Genomic DNA, 14,687 nt, shown 5'->3' on the forward strand with positions numbered 1-14,687 from the left:
GATTTTAATGCAAGCACGCCAATTCTTTCGGATAGTTGAAAAACCCATTCCTTTATTTCCTCTACCGAAGATTCTTCCTGTACCTTTGATTCCTGTATCGCTTTTAATGCTTCACGTGCCTTACTCAAGCCTACAGTAGCAACTTGGGTAGTTTTTCTCCATTGTGTCTCCTCTGTTTCCGTGTCTGAACCTGTCATCTCCCGGGATCCGTCACTCATTTGAAAGTCTTCCATTTTAAACAATTGTGTCGTATAACACAAAGAAAACAACAATAGTTTTCTAACTAATTCACCTTCAATAATAAATGACGGTAGCTAACGCCTACCGACATTTTAGAACACTCAGTAATTAATACGCGTACTCAACGCAATATTTTCACGCTCACTCGCAGCACTGAACCGGCAACACGTCCTATCCGGTCGAGCGCCCGACGCCGTCCTCATCTATCCTTCAAACCTAAGTGATAAGGAATTTTTATTTTTCAGACATTTTTTTTGTTTTTATTTTCTTATGATACAGCATCCATTACATACAACCCTTAAGTTTCACCCCCCTACAATAAACCCCTATTTTTTTATTTGATAATTGAAAAATTATGACATGAACTCCTAACAAAACAAGCCTTAACCCTAAGAAGTTTTCATTCTATAATTTTCAACCAAACTGTCTCTGGGTAACATAGCAAAATGTTCCACGCTGGTATTTACTAAACGGGTAAGTAAAATCACATTAACGAGAAACGAAGTTCGCGGGGGCACCTTGTCATACATATATACAGAAAGGTTGAAACATTTACGAGAGGAAAATATGTTATATACCTAACTGTGAACAAGTGTATACTGTATATTACATACAAATTAATCAATGTTTAATTCTCATATTAATCTGATTAATTCAAAAGAACAATATTGGTCTAGTGGCTTCAGCGTGCGACTCACATCCACCGGTCGTAGGTTCGAACCTTCTCACATGGAAAAGTAACGACACTGATTTATTAATATTAGTATAATCTGACCAATTTAAATCAGATTTTTATACTTTTTAGTGAGTTAAAAAGTCGGTATCATTTAATATTATCATCTTTTCATTATGCTGCAAAGGAAATTATATTGAGGAAATACATGTTACTTTTCATCTGTCTTGACATAGCCCGGCTAGCTCAGTCGGTAGAGCATGAGACTCTTAATCTCAGGGTCGTGGGTTCGAGCCCCACGTTGGGCGTTCATCTTTTTACTTTTTTTTATTTACCTTTACTTAGTTATAAAGTTTTTTCTTTTGGTATTCTAATAAAACTGTTTTTATTCAAATATTAGCGCCTTTCGTGGAATAAAAATAAATAATTAACGGTGATATCTATTTATGATACTTAATTCATGGGCTTCTATTAAAGCATCAAGCATGTAATCTTTTGATGGAATTTCACTTAGTAATACAATAATAATAAAAGCCATTATTGCTATAAAATACTTATCCTCGTATATAAAAATCTTAAGAACTATAAACACTAATAATAATTAATCGGCAAGCCGGGTAATTTCTATTTTACTGCTTGTCTTTGGACATAGACCTCTAATAGCTTGCTCGCTATATCTTGTTCTCATCTTTGTATTTATCTTTGTACACAAGAGAGACTTGTGTTTGTCTTCTCTCTTAATGTTATAATTTGCCCTTTCTCAGAGCGTAATCCTCAAATATCTGGAAGCATATGGTTAGATTAATTTATCACGCCAAATGTTAAACATCTTTCGTTGTGATTTTTTTACGCAGCATGTGGTCAGCGACGGGTATTTTCGGCTGGATATTGAGACAAACGAGTCTAACGTTACAAACACTAGTTTTTTAACTAAACAAATGAATTGTGATATTTAATTTAAATACTTTTTTGATGCTATTTTACTTTAGGTCTGGACCTCAGATTTCTGTATGTTTCATGATCATTTGTCAATCTTATATGCGAGTAAATGAGTCACAAGTGCCTGACACACGTGGACTTTTTGTGTCGACACGTAAACAAAATGAAAAACATGTTTCTTTTTATATTTTCTAGCTAAGCTCCCGACTATGTTGTCGTCGAAGATATTAAATAACTTATGTATATGTACAACCTAAATAACCCAGATGATTAAGCACTACTTACCAATTATTTCTTATAGTAATTATTTATCATTATTTAACAACTATTTATCATTACAGCAAATTCCATAAAGATGCATCTTAACCTATTGAACATTATTTATTTTTAGTTCGTCTCAGTTACTTTTCTTTCCATAGCTTCAGTGCGAAGGAACACTGTCAAAGAGAAAATGATTTTTTTTATGCCCTACGAGTGAAAAGTAATTATAATTCTGTTCGGACGCCGGTATGCGGACTTAAACTGTCACTTTCATTACTCGTGAACTTTATGACTGTAGTCTATGATTTATGGAAGTGTCATAATATTTTCGCGGTATTACTTGGTTTTACGTAATAGGGATAGTAAAAGTCAAGCTAGTTTTATTTCCTAACTTGAATATGGTGTTTAGATTTGTTATATGTTTATTTTTTCTCTCGTTACTCGATTTCCTAACTTTATTCAGAACCATTGATTGGAACCCCTTCAAGGTAAACCTCCCCCAGCTTTTTCTGAATATCTCTATCCATAGCTTTCTTTTTTCCATTCGCTTCTATTTCTCACTATTCCCGCTCTAGAAAGGCGTCTCCGTCTTTCTCCCTTGATCTTTTCCTTATAGTTGTCTTTAGAGTCCACATTATATCTGTGTATCTTACTCTACCCGCCCATTGCCACTTCTTTTTAGGTAAGGCATCTTTTAATTTATATAAATTACATTTAAATTTCGTTAAACATTTCAACAGATTTAATATGAAACGAGAGACTGATTATTTTAAGACGGAAAAATAATTTATAAATACACTTTGACGTCACTGAGATATGGCCCATCAAGAATATAAACTGCAAATTCAAAAAATCTGATATATTTGATTTCAAGGTGATGATGCTTTATCTTTGGAATAATATATTATATGCAAAATATTGTGTTATATATCTGGAAATACGATTGGAATACGATGGATTCTGATTATTCTAGAACCATGTTTATAATGATGTGTGATACTTATCATATTTCGTCTGTTTCAGGTAAAAGCCAAAGTAAATAAAAGGTATTTATTGTCAGTTTACAACAACGAGATTAAAAGATATGAATTGGGCGTTGTTATCACTAATAAGCGAGCTCTCAAAATTCTCTTCTCTTCTTTATGATACAATATAAAAACCATGGCACTGTAGATATGTCTGTATCAGCTTCGTGATAGTTTTCTTATTTTTAATAATCAAGAAGTTGATCAGCCTTCTCTGCATCAACGTCCGAATGCTGGTTTTCTCAAAATCTTTTCCTTCTTGAAAAAAGATTCATCGCTATTGCAGTTGTTCGACCTCAGGGTTAATTACTAAACTAGACCTTTGTAACATATATTGTAAATAAATATAGTATGTATCGTATATAAACCTTATTATAGTTAGAATAGTAATATAAAAAAATCATGATGGCTGTGGTTTTGACAGTTGACATATTTGAAAAGCGCAACGAAAAATGGCGGTTTTAGTTGCTATATTGAACAAGATTTCAGATTTTAATATGTAGAACTATTTGTGTTGCTTAATTGTAAGCTTGTATGTATTTGTTGTATGGTTTGTGTTCGAGTGGATGTTCATTTAAATTAGAATACTAACAGAAATACTAGTAATTGTAAATCTTACTACCGGTGTGAATAAAAACAACGTCTTTAAAAGTTTCCCGCCAAGTTCATTGTCGTTTCCGTTAGCTGTCAATTAGGCGGCCATTTTTAATGATTGCGCGTAGAATCAGTGACTATTGTGAAGTGGGATACAGTGTGTTATAAATAATAGTATAGACATAAATTGCTGATTTGTGTTTTTTTTTTCAAAGAATTATTAATTATTGTTGTTTCAATTTAAAATTGCAGATTTAAAAAAAAATAATTTAATCTAAAGTTTTTGTCTTAAGTAATTCGAGTTTTCTAAAAAAAGCCACAAAAAATTTATTAGTCTGGGTAGTCTATACTTATATTATAAAGAGGAAACATTTGATTGTTTGATACTGATTTAAAAAAATCGTTTCATTTTTAATGAAGTGACAATGCGCATACGCAGGCTCGCGCCAAGGATGTCGTGCTTAACGCGGGGCTGGGTCTACACTTAAATTCAAAAATTATTTGTTATCTGCTAAGACTTTATTTGACTCATGGGTTTTGGGCTTATAATAAATATAGTGTAATCATATTATCACGCCTTTTTCCCGAAAAGCGAAGGGAGGTAGAGACCACGGATATCCACTTGCCTCCTGACTTACCACTCTCTCTTTATGCACTTTTATGACATTTACCATGCTCATCGGTTTTGGAGACTTTTAACATGTCCCGTCTCTAGTACCTCCTGGATTTGGTCCAGGTACGTCCCAACCCGATTTAACCATCCTCGTTTGCTTTGAATTTCTCATATCATAAAATTAATTGTAAAGAATCATAAAATTTAATTGTAAAGTTTTTGACAATATTTTATTTTCTGCCTCAATATATAGGTTAGGTTACATGACGTAGGACATGCTGTATAAACGACAGTAATACATTCTTGTAAGTTAAATTAAGCGGTAAAAAAGTGACCGCACCGCTAAGGGTCAACCGGTGACCTAGAAGATAACGGAACACTTTGACAAGTGAAATGCTATACAAAAACACGTACATATTTTTGAAGTGAAACCTCTTTAGGCGCATGAGGGTAAAATTTTTACGGAACGTCACGAAGATGTGCAGCGTTTTTATCGAAGAAAAGGGAGAGAGCGATTGAGACCGATTGAGCGAGAGTGAGAAAGGGAGATCGAGAAAAAATACACCCTATCGGTATATTCTTTTTGGTAATAGATAAAGACTATTATAACAGTAGTTCTTAATATAGTATTTAGCACACTCTCCCACACACACATACACCCTCTCACCTTACTTTTTTGGTGAATCCTGTAAGGTTTCTTTTATATTGTTTTGTTTACTGTGTTTTTTTCCATTCGTTCTGTCTATATCTCTGATGTATTTTTGCACATCACTCATTTTCAATTAATTATTTCACCTGTAAGTATTTTATTTCTGTATGCAACGAAGTGTTAATAAATCGATAAATGTAAATTTCGCCCTTCTATCTGCGTACAATGTTAAGATATAAAAAAATTGCTCGGATTTGTATCTATTGCAAAACGTTTCTATGGGCGAATGAAATAAGCAATTTCCTATAATTATATCCCCCTACATGAGGATTAGAAATTATACTCATCACAATGTTAGATAAGCCACAAACTAGATTTACAGGGACGGATTGGAAGATTGTTATTTACGTAACTCTAACGTTACACACGCCACTAGCAGTGTTGCCAATTTGGGGGTTTCCCCTCATATTTAAAGAGAATCAAGATGTCCGGAGGTAGATTTATAAGAATATTTTAACAGAAAATAAGGAAAAAGCAAAAATAAATGCCAAGAAAAAAACTATATAATAATTAATATATGTAAGTACTTATATTATTATTTATCAGTTTAGTAATCCTACAGCATACAAAGTACATACATACATACATACATACATACAAAATAAATAAAATACCCTAAAAATATAGCCAAAGATGTAATACATGTATATATATTGACAAAAAACGTACAAAGAAAAAACCATAAAAAATATGCAATACAATTAACTAAGTAATACCTAATTTGGTTGTGATGTGATGGTGTAAAAGTAATTTTATTTGCATGGTATATATGGTTATGCAGGTGATTCTACGCTATGTATATTTCTAATACAAGTCAAGGCTTAAATATTGATCATTACTCATTGTATGTCCGGATTGCGCGATACAAAGCCGAGATTTTTTGCTTAGTTTAGTGTTACGACATTAGTCATTCATAATCATTTTGTTGGAAAGGTCTGCTGTATTATTTTGTTTGATTTCTTATGAAAAATATAATAATGCGATATTTAAGTATTGTTATTTAATCAATTACCGTCTAAAATTCGCAATATTCACGCGTTTAACAAAATTAAAGATGCATGTTAGAGTGAACTGAGTAGATTAAAGTTAGGACGGCTAATGGCGATTTGTATCTCATATCTAAAATACATTTTTTGTAATAACAAAGAAAGTACTTTAAACATTATTGTGTAAATTAAATATCCGTGGTGAATTCTTTGTCTACATATGTTTCAATTGTTTTATTATGTCTATTCTTTATGTCTTAGTAATTGTATATCTATGTAGCTTTGCACTTCTTGCCCGCGCCTTATATTTCCCCCCTCAAAAAGATTACTTCTAAGCGATAAGGCACCTCTACTTTTTATTTTATAATTTTGATTATACTTGAAACGAATTCTAAATAAAATATTTATGATAAAATAAAATTTCCGCCCGTGAATACGTCTCTGACTATAATCATATGTTACACGCTATTTACATAGTGGTTAAGTAGTTTGAGAGTGAAATTGGAGCGAACTGATGTGGGTCACTCGTTCGTATCTACATAGGTAATCTTATTTACGCATGTTATATATAACCGAGGAGAATTATTCGTAAATAAAAAATACAGAGATAAATTCAAAAGGCCAAGAGTTCAAAAGCCTTTGAATAACCAGCTGCCCACTGAAGTATTTCCTAACCAATTCGACTTAGGGTCCTTCAAAAAAAGAGCGTACCAATTCTCGTAAGTAGAGCGTATCAATAAACGTATTAATTTTTTTTTCGTTTTCAAGCATAGACAATGTGCAGGTAATATGTGTAAAAAACTAAATAATTACTGTTGACGTAATCACCAAATATGCTTACGCCATACATGAACGGCCGCTTACCTTTTCCCTGTCTCACAATACAAGTGTAAGATAAATAATATTATATATGAATTTCGTAAATAAATATTATTATACTTGTACGTCACCAGCAGAGGCTTCGTTATTCCCTCCCATATCAAGTTTACCGTAACCACATTCTCAACAATCAAGTTACATTTATATCTGAAGCATTATATGTATAATAATAATAATAATATAGGCTTTTATTCAGATCGACTTAGGTACATACATAAACAAAGATTAAATTAGATATTAGAAGGTTGAAAAAAAACTATTCTAATATTTGGATCTTGCTTGATATCTGCAGATTTTTGCCAGTCGGCACTATATATTTTAATTATACGAATTTTAATCTATCTCTTATTTACTGATATAACTAAATGTTTTTTTATAGAATAGGGGGCAAACGGGCAGGAGGCTCTCCTGATGTTAAGTGATATCGCCGCCCATGGACACTCTCAATGCCAGAGGGCTCGCAAGTGCGTTGCTGGCTTTTTAAGAATTGGTACGCTCTTTGTCATTTGCTTTTACGGCTTTTGTGCTATGTCAGTGACTGTAATTCTACGGATATTATATAGAATCTCTTTAGATGGTAAACATTCTCACAAAAGCTCGCGTGTCTAATAACCATACAATGATATAAAAAGCTCGCATCTTACGGTAGCTATGGCGTGTAACGAATGCGGTAATTGTTTACGGTTGAATGGTGTAACAAAAACATACACGTCGATTGATGCAAGACGGCGTATTCTGTTCACCGTAATTAGTAATAAGTTATTTTTTCGCACCTCCGACGTAGTAGGATCTAAACGGAAGCATAATATTATATTAGCATAAATTATTCGAATATGCTAATCGAACTTACTTGTCTTCAAGTCCTGTGTCCCCCAAGTGGGGCAGAGGGGCATCTAGCGTAGAAAAACCAGCCCAACTCAAAATATCAAAAAATGTGCCGCGGTAAAACTATTTCATAGCATTTTTTATCAGTTTTATCTTATTCAATTATAATTATTTATGCCGTATTTTTTCTTCTTTGATATTAAGTTTTTCCTTTAATATAAATTCAATCTACCACTCTACCAGACTCACACTAATACGCCGATATTTTTTATTTTTTTTATGAGGTGGAAATGCACTTATGCAGGCCCGCATCAAGAATATCGAACTTGACGCGGGAACTGTGGGGCTGGATCTACACTCAAAAACCTCTGCTATTCAGAGGGGTAGCGAGACCCTACCCACTAAAACCACCTCAGCCCATCACACGCCCTTAAGATGGGCCCTCGGGGTTCGCTAGGCATTCTACCCAAGGATCATACGCCGATATAGCCTATCTCACTCTAACGCGTACCGGCTGCACTGGCCGCGCTTACGCTACGTCATCGATCTCGTTCGAGAGTGAATACGCAGTATGCGTTCTGTCCCGCTCTAACGCGTCTCGGCCGCACCTATATTACGTAATCGTGTGCTAGGTTTTTATTTTCGTTACGGAATTTCTTCATTCGGTCGCCCAAAGCGCTCAAAACCCGCGATAGAATCTATGCAATAGCTTAAAAACTTATTGAAAAATCAAACACAGAGGTTATGATTACTTCTGGCTGTGCTTCAACTGACTTTTCTATGTGCGCATTAAACACTCGTACGGTGAAGGGAAACATTGTGAGGAAACCGGCATGCCTATGAAAAGTCGACGGTATTCGGCGATCACCTAGTTTCCTCTACAGAGGAAAATTAACGGGAAACGTATATAAACTTGAGGCCACGGCCTAAAATAATGTCAACCTAACAGTTGAATGTCAAGTTATGACTATTCACATTCGTTTTTGTAATGTACCGTAATGCTAACGGTTTTTGTATGCTTGATAGATATTGATGATTGTAACAATAGGGTCAACTATTAAGAGATTTGACAAATTTTATAAGGAAAAATTGCTCAATATATTTTTCTGTAATTTCTTTTCGCCTTACAAGGAGGTAATTATGACGTTTGATTATTTTTATGTATGTTCGTGCGTGGTAGAACTTCCAAAAGATAACTTTATATGATCTTAAGTCATTCATTGCAAGACAAATCAATAGAAATATTGTTTTTTGTCATGAAGTCGTATCAATTTCAAAGGACGTTTAGCTAAATGTTGAAGTAAAAACTTTAATAACGTAAGTAGGGTAGGTTGATTGGCGAGAATTTTAATGGGTTTCTTATTTTCAACAACTGAGTGCTTCTTAGGGCAGTTTTTCCCGCGCACCCATTCCATGTGGAAACAGCTACTCTTTGAGTATTTATGAACTATTTTTTCTAATTATCTTTATTCATATTGGTAACCAAGTACACTTATTAACGTCAACAAACGATGTTAAATTGATTCTTAATTAACATTTACTACCAGTTTGCGAGTGACGGGCGTATTAAGATTGGGATGAAGCTGGGTTGCTACGAAATGGGTCATGAAAAACTTCATAAACTCCTTGCAAAATGGTAGGAGTGTCACAAAGTACGGCCATAGCCACCAGCTGATGTAATCGTATACAATGTTAATAAGCAATAATCGGACAATTGATGTAATTAGTTAATAAAACAATGGCTATTATGGCGATGGTTGTTTAGAAAAACTTTGTATTTACGTCATCAGTCTAGGTTGATGTGTCAAATATGAATATGTCTTGTCAAATTCAAAATCATTTATTCATTTAGGTACAGTGAACACTTATGAACGTCAATAAAGAAATAGATATTAAATGCTTCTACACTACTTCTACTACTTCTTGCTTACATTTACTGCTAGTTCTGCTGCCACTCTTTTTAATCGCCAAGTTGTTTTATAAAGTGCTTGTAAGGAGTAACAACCATTACACCATTTTTAACATGACAGCTTTAAGTTATAAATTAAAAAAAGATTTGTTCTCTATCAGCAGTGGAACATGGTGTAATGGTTGCAGCTCCTTACAAACGTTGTGTGAATCAAAAAATAAAACTTGGCTATTAAGTAAAATGTGTGGCGGAGAAATTATTGCCAGTTCTTCTCTTCGAAATGTAAAATTCTTTTTGATGTTCATAAGCGTACATTGTTATTACCTATATGAATAAATGATTTTGTCTTTGACATTGCAGCGTGCATGGTGATATAGAAGTGAGTGCCACTTACATTCTGGGCTGGGGGTCTTCTTATATTGCTTACGGTTGGCTGTTACTAAGTTGAATTTTCGGGTATCTTGTGCATGCATCGAGTGCATTGCCGGCCCTTTACACTCTTTTATTTAAGGCCCCTATGTCGAATGGGTTTGGAAATACATTTTCCAGTTTCTTCTCGCTTCTTCTTCTTCTATCACGTCATCTGTAAACAACACATATTAGAATAAAAAAAAAATTGTGTGTACATTGTGAACGTAGCAGAAACACATCTTTCGAGGTAGGTTAATACGTTGGCTCGACTCGTGATAAGCGTAGGTCAACGCACTCATGACATAATCTTGAACGTCGACGACCAGTACTAAAGTGTACTATTGTTTTAACGGTGTATAACGCCTCTGCACTTTGTCTTTACGATTATGGTAAAAAATGTGGCAGTATTAAAAAGAATAAGCTTGGTATGTAACGCTGCGCAGATGCGATTAGAAGGCGCAATCACGTGTCCGCCCACCAACCAAATGGACCGATCAATTGATAGTCATCGTCCTCAAAACATGCACTGTCATAAGAGAGGCGCTGGACAGCCAGCGTTGGAAACGGACAGCTCAGTCCAGATGCATCCTTGCTCGATGATCAGACATGAGCTGCCGATTGCCAAGTTTTATAGGGTACGTTAAATGGCTAAGCTGCGCCATAGTTTGTGTTGAGACTTTAAAAACTAGTGGCGCTACAACCTTCTCAGACCTGGGTCTCAGATCTGTTTCATGATTATTTTTCAATCTAATAGGCATGTAGGTGATCCTCCTGTGCCTGACACACGTCGTCGACTTTAGGCCTGAGGCAAGCCGCTTTCTCACGATTGATTCCTTCATCGAACGAATGTTAAATACGTACATTGAAAGACAGTTCATGGTGCAATTGGGAATCGAAGCAACGACTTCAGGGCTGAAAGTCACTCCCACCAGCCAACACTTATCTTCAAGCCGTCTTTTAAATCGTAATATCACTAAATTGTTCAGTTCTCAGAGGATATAATAAATATATAAAAAAAAAACTCTTGTTGGGGCCAACCGTCTTCGAGCTTTGCGCTCCGCAACATATTTTAGATAGATTTTTTGTACTAACTTATATTGTAGAGATTATGTTACAATTTTATTGTTGGTTTCTCAAATATCTTTCGTTCTCTATTCTAAGTATTAATATTACAGTGGATTCTATTTATTACGACCTTAGTTGCGACGATTCAGCTATAACGACGTTAAGTCCTTTGAATTTTAAACATTCTTTATTACAAAATTCTATGTGGCTATGAAGCCAAAGTATGTAACACCGAGTTCGGGTGTAGCGACTGTTTTTAACGACTCATTTGTAATACTAGAAATCCTATGTAGACTAAAGTCAGCCGCCACAGACATTTCTTATCTTTTGCTTCCATTCAGTTACATTGTCTGAAACCTTTTGTTTAAGTAGATATCAGCTAAGTAGGTTGGGTAGTAAGCGTTTACGTTTCGGAGTTAAATTTATTGGTCAGTTTCAAAGTGATATACTGAGTTATTTTTGTAGTGAAGTGTACTAGTGAATAACTATGTGTGTTCAATAATAATTATTATATACGTAAGAGACGTGTCTTTATCACAGCGCTCTATTGCCTGTAACGACTTCCAGATATAACGACGAAATTAGATTGGTCCATTCATCGTCGTTATACGCGAAGTCCATTGTATTTGGTAAATAGGCAATTATGTTTTTATTTTGATATATGTAATTATTTGTTAAGTAATAAATGATTATGTGTCATACTTTCTGTGAATAAACGTGTTTTCCTTGTGACTCATTTTCCTCTTATGTAAACAAAGTAATTAAGCAAAATAAATAAGGAGCGAGGAAGGAACTTAATTAGAATATGTAATCAGCCATTTGACCTTGGAGCACAAAATAAAAAATGTAATTTGGACTCCAAACCTAGTTGTGAGGGTAGAATGGCTTCTCGATTAAAAATATACGAATTAAAATGGATAAAATCCAGGTTAAACGGCTTGTTGGTGGAAGGAAGGTCAGCAGCGCATAATTAAAATGGGTGTCTATGGGCTGCTATGACTTCCTTTACTATTATATAATAAAGAAGGGAAAGGAGGAAAAAATCTTGGCTTAATGTTAGGACGGGTTTTGCGACTGAGGAAGAAGTTTCTGCATCTGGCACAGGAAAATACCCGCTGAACTAGACAGCAAACCTCCAGTAATGGAGAGGCATCCGAAACATTAGAAGACATTTGCTCATCGCCCCATATTTTTGTATGTACCTGGCTGCTGAGAGATGATGACAGATCTTGAGAAGGAAATACCGCTTTATTATTATTCCTTGAACCTAGTACTACAAGTTGAGTAACATGAGAAATCGTATTTAAAACCGGTTGTGAACGAACGAATGCGTTTGTCATAAAAATAAAATTAGCCATAATGCAAACGGGAAATGCCGCATGTGTTCGCACGTAAAGAATAGTCATGGTTAAACGATCTTTGTATTTTTACCCCAGATGTTTTGTTTCATCGATTATAATGCGATTTGAATTGTCTATTTGTTATGTAGGGTTATTAAGAATTATATTTATGTAGTATTTTAGATACATATATATGTAAAAAGTATGGATTGCATTGATGAATCCTGTTTAGCAAGCCTGGCCGTTAATGATTTAAGACGTTTCATTTTTTTTTATTGGGTTCTGGTTAATACCACAAAAGCTGTATTGGCCTAGTGGCTTCAGCGTGCTTCTCTTTTTTTATAGAACAGGGGGCAAACGGGCTCAGCTGATGTGAAGTGATACCGCTGCCCATGGACACTCTCAATTGCCAGAGGGCTCGCGAGTGCGTTGCCGGCCTTTTAGAATTTAACACTATTTACGCATAAACACTCGCTCGTAAGCTGAAAGAAAGGCAGGCAAGAGGCTCATCTGATGTCAAGTAACACTGGCACCCATAGACATCCACGATGCCAGAGGCCTCCCGAGAGCATTTCTTATAAGAACTAGTACCTACCGTCGTTTTTTTAAGAAACCTAAGTCGAATTGGTTCGGAAATGTATCGATGGGCAGCTGGTCCAAATGATGCGCGGCAAAAACTGCCTTAAAAAACGCTCAGCTGTGGACCGACGGACGTTAAATGACGCGCGTGAAATTTCGTAGTCTACCCCGACGTGCGATGATAAAAGTCAGCTGCCGGTATTAATCCGAACACCTCATCTCCGAAACAATTGTGAGGAAAACTGAGACCCAAAAATGACATGACTTCTGTGTCTGAGACAGCGTGTTTTCAGACACAGAAGGCTCATTATAATATAGTGTCCTTTTACCAAAATGATGACGAAACATATGCATAGCATGCAACAAGACCTAGAGATTCTTGCGCTTCCTAGTTCCCATTGCAGTTTTGAAATAATTTATTCTATGTACGATTTATTGTCTAGAATTATGTCACCCATATGTCTGCATGACGTAATTAAACACTTGTTGAACAAGTGTACTGCTTTTTGACAACGATAAATGGTGTTTTGGGGCTCATAAATATTTCTTGTTTGTGTATTCAAAGACGTAGTATATTGTTCATATGTATTTAAGCAATATTAATAATTACTAAGCAATTATAAAAGGAAAAGTTTTCAAGAAGCTTTAGATATAGTTGCAAACCTCAACATTTATTTAATAGAATTTTAAAGACCATCAATCCAATCCAAATCAATCCAACTACAAGCGCGTAATGAACTAGATGCAAAGATAGCGAAAGACAAATTCTACAAAGATCTGGCAGAAATTATGCTAAATATTACACGAAAGATGTCATAGAATGGTACCCCAGAGATGGGAGAAGTAAAAGAAGCCGTTATACAAAGAGATGGGAAGACGATCTACAGATAGGATTTTTTTTTAATCGATAAAAGCTTTCAACCACATAATACTATTTTCATGTGACAAGTACTTATAAGCAAACGTGACATACATGAAGAGATAATATAAATATTAAACGAAACAATTAATAATAGAAGATGCAGAAGATTAGCGTAAAATTAGTGGAAACAACTAGGGGAGGCCTTTGTCGAAAGACTACCTGACTGCTGCTGTGGTTTCTATTATTATTAATATGTTTCGGTACTCCGTAGTTCTTGGAATGCTGTTTATTTATCTGGCACCGTCTCTTACGAGATTTAACATTTTATACATATTTAATCTCTATATTATATAAATGAAACTTATAATTAGAATCAATATGGATTATGGACTATGTCAACAGTCAGAGAAAATCTTTTATAGCCCCTGTTAATATATTTAATGCATGATAACGCATTTTAATCTCAAAGTCATAAAACTTTCAATTTTTTAATTCATTATATAATCGGATTACGGTTCAGTTGCTATATTTTACTTACGGATTACAAGTATATAGATTACGGTATATGTTTTCCTAAAATTGTAAACGCGAAATATAAAATATATTTTAAGTATTTTGTCCTTATTAGGTTTGATTCAGGGTAATAAATGTTTCGGTATGGCACCGGCTAATTAGCCGGCTAATTATTAAAACAACCGGAAAATGTGTTGACATATTCGACTATTGAGTAAAACCTTTGATAAGTTTTTTTATAAGTATACTAGATGACCCGGTAAA

General features: G+C 34.7%; 1 protein-coding gene and 1 non-coding gene across 2 annotated transcripts in view; both read left to right on the forward strand.

Moving 5' to 3' along the window:
• The window catches only part of LOC111001290 (GTPase-activating protein CdGAPr), a 50,789-nt gene that overhangs the window by 9,659 nt on the left and 26,443 nt on the right, over positions 1 to 14,687 (forward strand). The window lies entirely within an intron of this gene.
• On the forward strand, positions 1,149 to 1,221 carry Trnak-cuu. The gene has a single exon. It is a non-coding gene; the product is annotated as a tRNA-Lys (tRNA).

Source organism: Pieris rapae, chromosome 15, assembly GCF_905147795.1.
Source record: "Pieris rapae chromosome 15, ilPieRapa1.1, whole genome shotgun sequence".
In the NCBI taxonomy this organism is placed as follows: Eukaryota; Metazoa; Arthropoda; class Insecta; order Lepidoptera; family Pieridae; genus Pieris; species Pieris rapae.